We start from the raw sequence: 6,783 nt of genomic DNA, 5'->3' as shown, positions 1-6,783 counted from the left end.
CCGCCGCGGACCGCCCGCTGCGGGCCGCGGCCGCCGCGCGGTGCCTCGGCCTGGCGCCGCTGCGGGAGGCCTCGTTGCGTCAGCGCCTGTCCTCCGCCCGCCGTCGCTCGGCGTGCTTCTCGGGCCCGCCGGAGGGTAAGCCCGCCGCAGGGGTTGCGTGTGACGCCCGAGTTTGGGAGCCTCGCCTTGGGGAAAGCGATGCCTGCCGCTGGGTGTGGAGTGCGGCGCGGGGCAGCCCCGGCGGAGGCCGAGCCGCTCAGGCAGCACGCCCGCACCGCAGGCCTGTGCTGCCGCCGGGGGGAGGCGGTAGGTCGCGGGGAGCGCGGGACGCGGGAGCCTCAGATGGTCGAGCAGGCGAGGGTGATGGGCCGGCTTCTTCCTTCACCAAGAAGGCTCGTCCCGTCGTCTCAGAGCCCCCGAAACACCTTTTTCGTTATTCAAACAAACAGTTGCGTGCTTGCTGTATGGGAAGCGGAGGAGTCAGAGTGGACATGGGCATGAACTTTGCAGTCAGGTCTGCCGTTTGCCGTCTGTGTAACGCCCAGTGAGTTACTGAACTTCCCCTGCTTGCGCTTACCGACCAAATGAGGGTAATCACATCCACCTCGCGGGGCTATTGTCAGACTTTGGAGTGTCCAGCTATATTAGTAAGGGAACGGCACCCAGGCGCTTGAACTTGCTCCCTTGCTGAAGGCTTCCCGTGGGTACAGCTGATTGGGAAGGGGGGACCTTTTGCTATTTTGGGTGTTTGCTGTTCTGCCAGATGTGATGAAGCGGACGGGGGGGGTGTAGAAGGAGGAATCTCAAAATCCATCATTTCTCTACTAAAGACCTCATAAAATTTTAGAACTGGAAAGAGGTTAAGGCCTCATTTAGTTACAGCTTCTCTTTATTGAGCACTTGCTGTGTGCCTCACACTGTAGAGAACACTTCACACCCGCTGACTTATTTATTTATTTATTTTTAAAGATTTTATTTATTTTTTAGAGAGCGAGAGAGAAACAGCATGAGAGGGGCAAGGGTCAGAGGGAGAAGCAGGCTCCCCGCTGAGCCGGGAGCCCAATGTGGGACTCCATCCCAGGACCCTGGGATCATGACCTGAGCCGAAGGCAGACGCTTAACCATCTGAGCCACCCAGGCGCCCACATCCTCTGATTTAATACCTCCTGCAGCCCAGTGCAATAAGTAAGCATATCCCCGTTGTTTAGATCCAGGAGATTAGTCTCGGCCAAAATCCCGACACTGATTAATGGCAGAACTGGAACTGGAACCCAGGCTTCTCGGGCTTATTTCTCAGTGACTGCGGTCCTAACATCGTGAACCTGGGGTAGTGGGGCAAGGGAAGCATAAGCAGAGTTCAGAGGGCCAGGATTTGCTGAAAGAATAATATTTCAAATTGTTCAGTGATAAATTATCTTTTATTTTACATTTTACCCAGCATTGTCCAGATGTGAACCGAGATTTGGCCTTTTCACCCAGAGAAAAAGGAAAGGCTCATGGGCACACAGTGCTGGGATCGTGGGCACACAGTAGGTATTTGGTAAATACCTGTGGAAAGAAGAAAAAATCTTGAGGTATTGTTATTTCTGCCGGAATGAGACCCATTGCTTAATACACAAAGGCTTCCTTAGCTAGCTGTTCTTATATGGTAATGGTGTAATAGGAACATCTTTCTTGTTCATGGATTTAAAGATTTGAAGCTGTATTTTAGTCTGAGGTTGGTATTATTATCTGTGACCAACTCATTAGAGTTTTCAAATATGTGAACAAGAGGATCTGAGCTTTGGGCATCTGTAGTGATCTCTTGAGATACAGCAGTTTATTTTGCTTAAACATCTGTTAGAATTGGACCGTAATGGGTCTAGCCGCCTGAATTAAGTTTTCTGGAGAACACTGGATGATTGTTTGGTATAGGGTAAAGAGTTCAAAATATTAAGTTTGTGGCAACATTAAATATTTGGGAAAGACCTGTGACTGATGTGCATTAATGTGGGAATAGTAAACTGGTTTTAAATAGATAATTCTTGGTGTCTTTGATCAGCTGTTCTGTGTTAGTTCTCTGAAGATGACTTAGGGCCATACAGTGGATTATATAAACTCACAGGTTTATATTACTCATCCATATAGACTGTAACTTACACGCACACCCAAGGACCTGTCGTTGCTGCTTCTAAATCCTCCCAGATGCCTCAAAGCCACCTCTTTCACTGTCTTTATCAAACTTAATGGGAGAAACTCTCACATAATCTATCCTCCATTACCCTTGTACCCCATCACCACCACATACACAGTGAAGCTCTTTCCCCCAAAAAAGGGTATATTAATCCAGTTGCGAATGGCAGAAACCCAGTGTAAACTAACTTAAGCAAAAAAGAGTCCCCCCAACCCCTTGTGATCATTTAACTAGGAAGTCCAAAGATGAGCTTCAGGTATGGCTGGATCATAAGGCTCAAAGAATGTCATGAAGACTCTCTTGGCCCTGCCTTTCTCTGCTCCTTTTTGTTTATTGGCCTCATTTTCTCCTGCTGCCTTCTCTAGACATGCTGAAAAAGCTGAACACTGGCAGCCCCAAGCCGGTGACTTTACAGTTCTCCTGCATTGTAAACTAATCTCAGTGGCCAAGGAGACAGGGATGCCATGCTTGGTCAGGTCTGTCACAGGCCCACTCCTGGGATGAAGGAGTAAACTGCTCCATAACCACGTGGGATGCCCACTGTATGCGTGTGTGCATGTGCTCATATCCCACCTCTTTGGGGCCCTTCCACAGCCTTCCGGCTGGAACGAATCCCCCCGGTGTCGTGTGTCCCTCGAGTTGTTGCTGTGTGGTGGCGCTGACCCTGAGCCTCCTGACCCTTCCCGCAGCTTCGTCCCACTGACTGCCTTCTGGACTCAGGTCATGCTTCTCCCAGAAGCCGTCCTGGACCTCCATCAGTGAGTGAGGCCCCCTTCTCTCCTGTTCATGGGTAAACACCTGATTTGATCACTCCCATCCTTAGTTGGCATTATTTCTCTTCTTAGCACTTACAAGCAGTTGATGTATATTGATTTGTTTATTGCCTGTCTCTCCTTGTTAGAACATCAACTTCATGAAAATAACGAGGAAAAGAGGTTTTGTTTCATTTACTGCTGTGTCTCTAGGACCTAGGACAGTGCCTGCACGTGCTTTGTGCTTAATAAATGTTTATTAAATGAATGAATGAAAATCTGCCCACAGGGAGAAAACGCTGACATCGTGTTGATGAGGATTCCAGTCTGCACGATAGATACAGTTCTCACTGTAAATTCTGTAAACTCCAGTACTGCAAGCCCACCCTGGAAAGGCAGAACCTCTCCCCAGGTCCCTGCAGAGGCCAAGGGTCAGGCCCCAAGGAGAAGCCACATGGAATTCCACCCTGTGAAATGTTTCCCTCCATACTCAACCCTTTCCGAACTGTGATAGGTTGTATAGGGAGGCTTTTTCCATAGTTTGAGTCCTTTTCCTTAGGGTATTTATTTTTAAAACATTTATTTGAGCACTTACAAGGTGCCAGGCACTGTCCTAAGCCTTTTATAAATAATTCATTCTTCGACTGGAGTTTTGGGAACAAGGGTTGTGAACTTTAAAACTTTTTTTTCTTTTTAAATACCAAAACACTCAAGAAACACTAAAAAATTCCAATTAGAGGGACGGCTGCCTGGCTCAGAGGAGCGGTCAACTCTTGGGGGAGAGCAGAGTTCTAGCCCCACGTTGGGTGTGGAGATTACTTAAAATCTTTGGGGAAAAAATCCCAATTAGAAAATTCTGCAAGGAATGAGACCCGTCCATGCAGCTCATCTCACCCTCCAGAGGTGGACCTACTGCCTGTGTTACATACCTCCTTCCTGAGGAGGGTTTTAGTTGTGGTCATTAAAGAAATGAAAGTGTATCTACGTACCCATGTGCATGTACACAGTGTGGATATATAGACCTCCCTGTGTGTGTGGTCGTTTGGTTGTCACCCAGATGCAGCCATGCTCTGCATGCCTGTCCACTCCTCCTTTCCCCTCCTGTGGCCAGGGTGCTTCTGCTGCACCCGCCACCGATCCCAGGGACACAGAGCTGCCCTGCCCGGGTCGGGGGTTGGGGGGGGTTGGGGGGCTGCTGGCAGGACAGGGTTGCTCAGGTGTTAGTCTTCCGGCCTCTCCCAGGGAAGGCCCACATCTGTGCCCAGCACCCCGCAGAGCACGTCCGTCTTCCCAGGTTACTGTGCCTTCCCTTCCAGGAACCCGACCCGTGCCCACTCCCTTTTGTTTCTTCTTTTAACAAGTTCTGGTAGCATTGGAGACTTGGGGAGGCAGGGGCTAGTGTTTCAGCCCACACTTACCTCCACCTGCTGCGGTGCACGGAGCAGGCGTAGTCCTGAGACGCTTCCAGAAAAGTGAGTCCCCGTGTCCACACCCAGCGCTCCCTGTGCCTGCCCCAGCCTGCCTACCCCAGACTGGGTATTTTAACTAAAAAAGGAAAAGCTTTGCTACATTGTCTGGCTTTAATTTGCATCTTTTGTTATGATTAAGTTTGAATTCTTTTTGCATATGCTTATCATTTTTATTTCTATTTTTTAAATTCTCAGTATTTGTCTAGTCACTTAATTGCATTTATTTTTTTTATAAATTATTCAAATTCCCTAAAAAAACCTGAGTATGTGCTCATGATAAAAACAAACAAAAAACTTTATTTGCTGTGAATATTTTTCTAATTTGTTGTTTGCCATCTAAAAAATCCTAAAAAATTTTGGCTTTTTCATTAAACATACAAAACCTATTTTTCATTATTCTGTAGACAAATTTTGTACTTTCTGATTTCTTCCTTTGCTTGTAAGCTTTAAAATGTTTCTTCTTCATTCTGTATTATAGTATTTTATGTTTTGCTTTTTTATTACCTTATAAAGCTAATCATCCGTTTTATTTCCAATTTTAACGAAATATTTGATGAAAATATTGTGTAATGTTTTAAATAAAACCAGTTTGAATTAGATGAAGGCCTATGTTTTATTTTACATTACATTAGTGTATATATCGTATATTTTTCCTTTTTAAAGTAATTTATTAGAATATCAAAGCTTGTGCTGTGGAACTGAGGTTAAAATGTATGTAAAGTTCTCACAATGTTATGTTCTTGGCGTATCCATGAACCGCCGCAGGGACAGTGTTTATCTGTGGCTGCTGATCTGTCTCGTCCCACTGGCAGCTCTTCGGCGTGTAGCCAAGAGGATGAGTTTAGCCCCTTCCAGTTCCCTCAGCCCACTGTTTCCCTGAGACTCTTTTTTATTACGATACAATTACATACAATAGACAGCAAATATTTCGGCGAATATGGACAAATACGACAAATATATACCCATTCAGTCACCATCCAAATCAGGAAAATAAAACCCTTCCATCACCCCAGAAAGTTCCCTCACGCCCCTTCCTAGTCATCCCTGTCCCCAGAGGCCACCACTGCTCTGAGTAGTCTGTCATCCCCATAGACTAGTTCTGCTGCTCTAAAATCTCACATAAATGGGATTCTGCAACACCTCCTTCTGTGCGTGGCTTCTTTCATTTGGGCTCAAACGTTGCCCTCTGTGTGAATATACATCAGTTGATGCACCCGCCTCGTGACGGACGTTTGGTTTGTTTCCAGCTTAGGGCTTTTAAGAATAAGTCTATGAATTTTTTCTTCTTCTTTTTTATTGAGGTACAAAGCACATAGCCTGAGATTTACTGTCTTACCGCTTGCAGGCATACAGTGCAGCAGTTACCTACATTCGCATTGTGAACCACCTGGAACTTTTTCTCTTGTAAACCTGAGACCCTACCCATTAGGCAACAGCTCCCCCTTTCCGCGTCTTACTCCCGGCTCTGAACAGTCTTACGTCAGTCTCTTTGTGGCCATGTCTTTGTATTTTCCTTGGTACGTACCCGGGGGTGTAGTTGCTGGGATGAGGGTAGTTGTATGCTTGGCCTTGGACGGAACTGCCGAGCAGCGTCCCAAACGGCGGCTCCATTTCAGGTTGCCGCCCGCGGCGTCCGAGAGTTCCGGCTGCTCCCAACCCTCACCCAGTTCAGATACCGTGAGGGTTTTATTTTGGCCGTGCCCCTAGCTGGGGAGTGCTGTGGTGTCTCACAGTGTTACCATGTGGCATTTTAATCATTTACTTACATGGCTGCTTCCATGACTAGACTCGGAGCTTCTTGAGGGCAAGTTTCATGCCATCTGTACTTATCTTTTTATTCTTACTGACCCCCCCATTTTTGGGGTGATAGATGCTTTCTCATAGAAAACTTGACAATTGTAGGAAACTCTGAAATGAGTAAAATCACTGGTAATCCTATGCATCCGCACACGTTGGTGTGTTTCACGCAGCGCTGTGTTGCTGACACCACAGACTTGCTGGCTGTGGCCTTGGTTGGTTCAGCCAGCCCTCCACTCCGCCGTCTTAGGGCATCACCTGTCCGCAGCAGGGACCTTCATCACGGGAAACCTGGACAGCTTGCTGTGTGTTCTTGGTCAGAGCTGTCACATGTATCACTGGCAAGAAAAATGGATCGCCCAGAGGAGGTTATTAGACTAATGACAGTCCTCCCCCTGGGTCTGGGGAGGGAGCCTGGCCTCAGGAAAGTGGACAGAATCAGGGCTGTCTCAGAAAGGAAGGCTTAGTGGGCGCCTGGGTGGCTCAGTCGGTTAAGCTACTGCCTTCGGCTTGGGTCATGATCCTGGAGTCCCGGGATCGAGTCCCGCATCGGGCTCCCTGCTCAGCAGAGTCTGCTTCTCCCTCTGACCCT

General features: G+C 47.6%; 1 protein-coding gene and 1 long non-coding RNA gene across 3 annotated transcripts in view; one reads left to right on the top strand and one right to left on the bottom strand.

The window, feature by feature from the left end:
• The window catches only part of ADAR (adenosine deaminase RNA specific), a 39,587-nt gene that overhangs the window by 735 nt on the left and 32,069 nt on the right, over positions 1-6,783 (top strand). The window contains exon 1 of one of the 2 annotated variants that reach the window (XM_035009694.1): positions 16-135. The exons of the other annotated variant lie outside the window; for it this stretch is intronic. The gene's annotated coding sequence lies outside the window, so the exon portion shown is untranslated. Of the gene's footprint in view, positions 1-15; positions 136-6,783 lie in introns of those variants that run through there. 2 annotated transcript variants of the gene reach the window in all.
• LOC118013856 overlaps positions 5,463-6,783 on the bottom strand; it is a 10,605-nt gene continuing 9,284 nt past the window's right edge. The window contains exon 4 of the long non-coding RNA XR_004680129.1: positions 5,463-6,529. This is a non-coding gene — a long non-coding RNA (uncharacterized LOC118013856). The remainder of the gene's footprint in view (positions 6,530-6,783) is intronic.

Source organism: Mirounga leonina, unplaced genomic scaffold (assembly GCF_011800145.1).
Source record: "Mirounga leonina isolate KUSES-001 unplaced genomic scaffold, KU_Mleo_1.0 Mir_154, whole genome shotgun sequence".
In the NCBI taxonomy this organism is placed as follows: Eukaryota; Metazoa; Chordata; class Mammalia; order Carnivora; family Phocidae; genus Mirounga; species Mirounga leonina.
The sequence above is the reverse complement of the archived record's forward strand: the minus strand, read 5'-3'. Positions and strand labels throughout refer to the sequence as shown.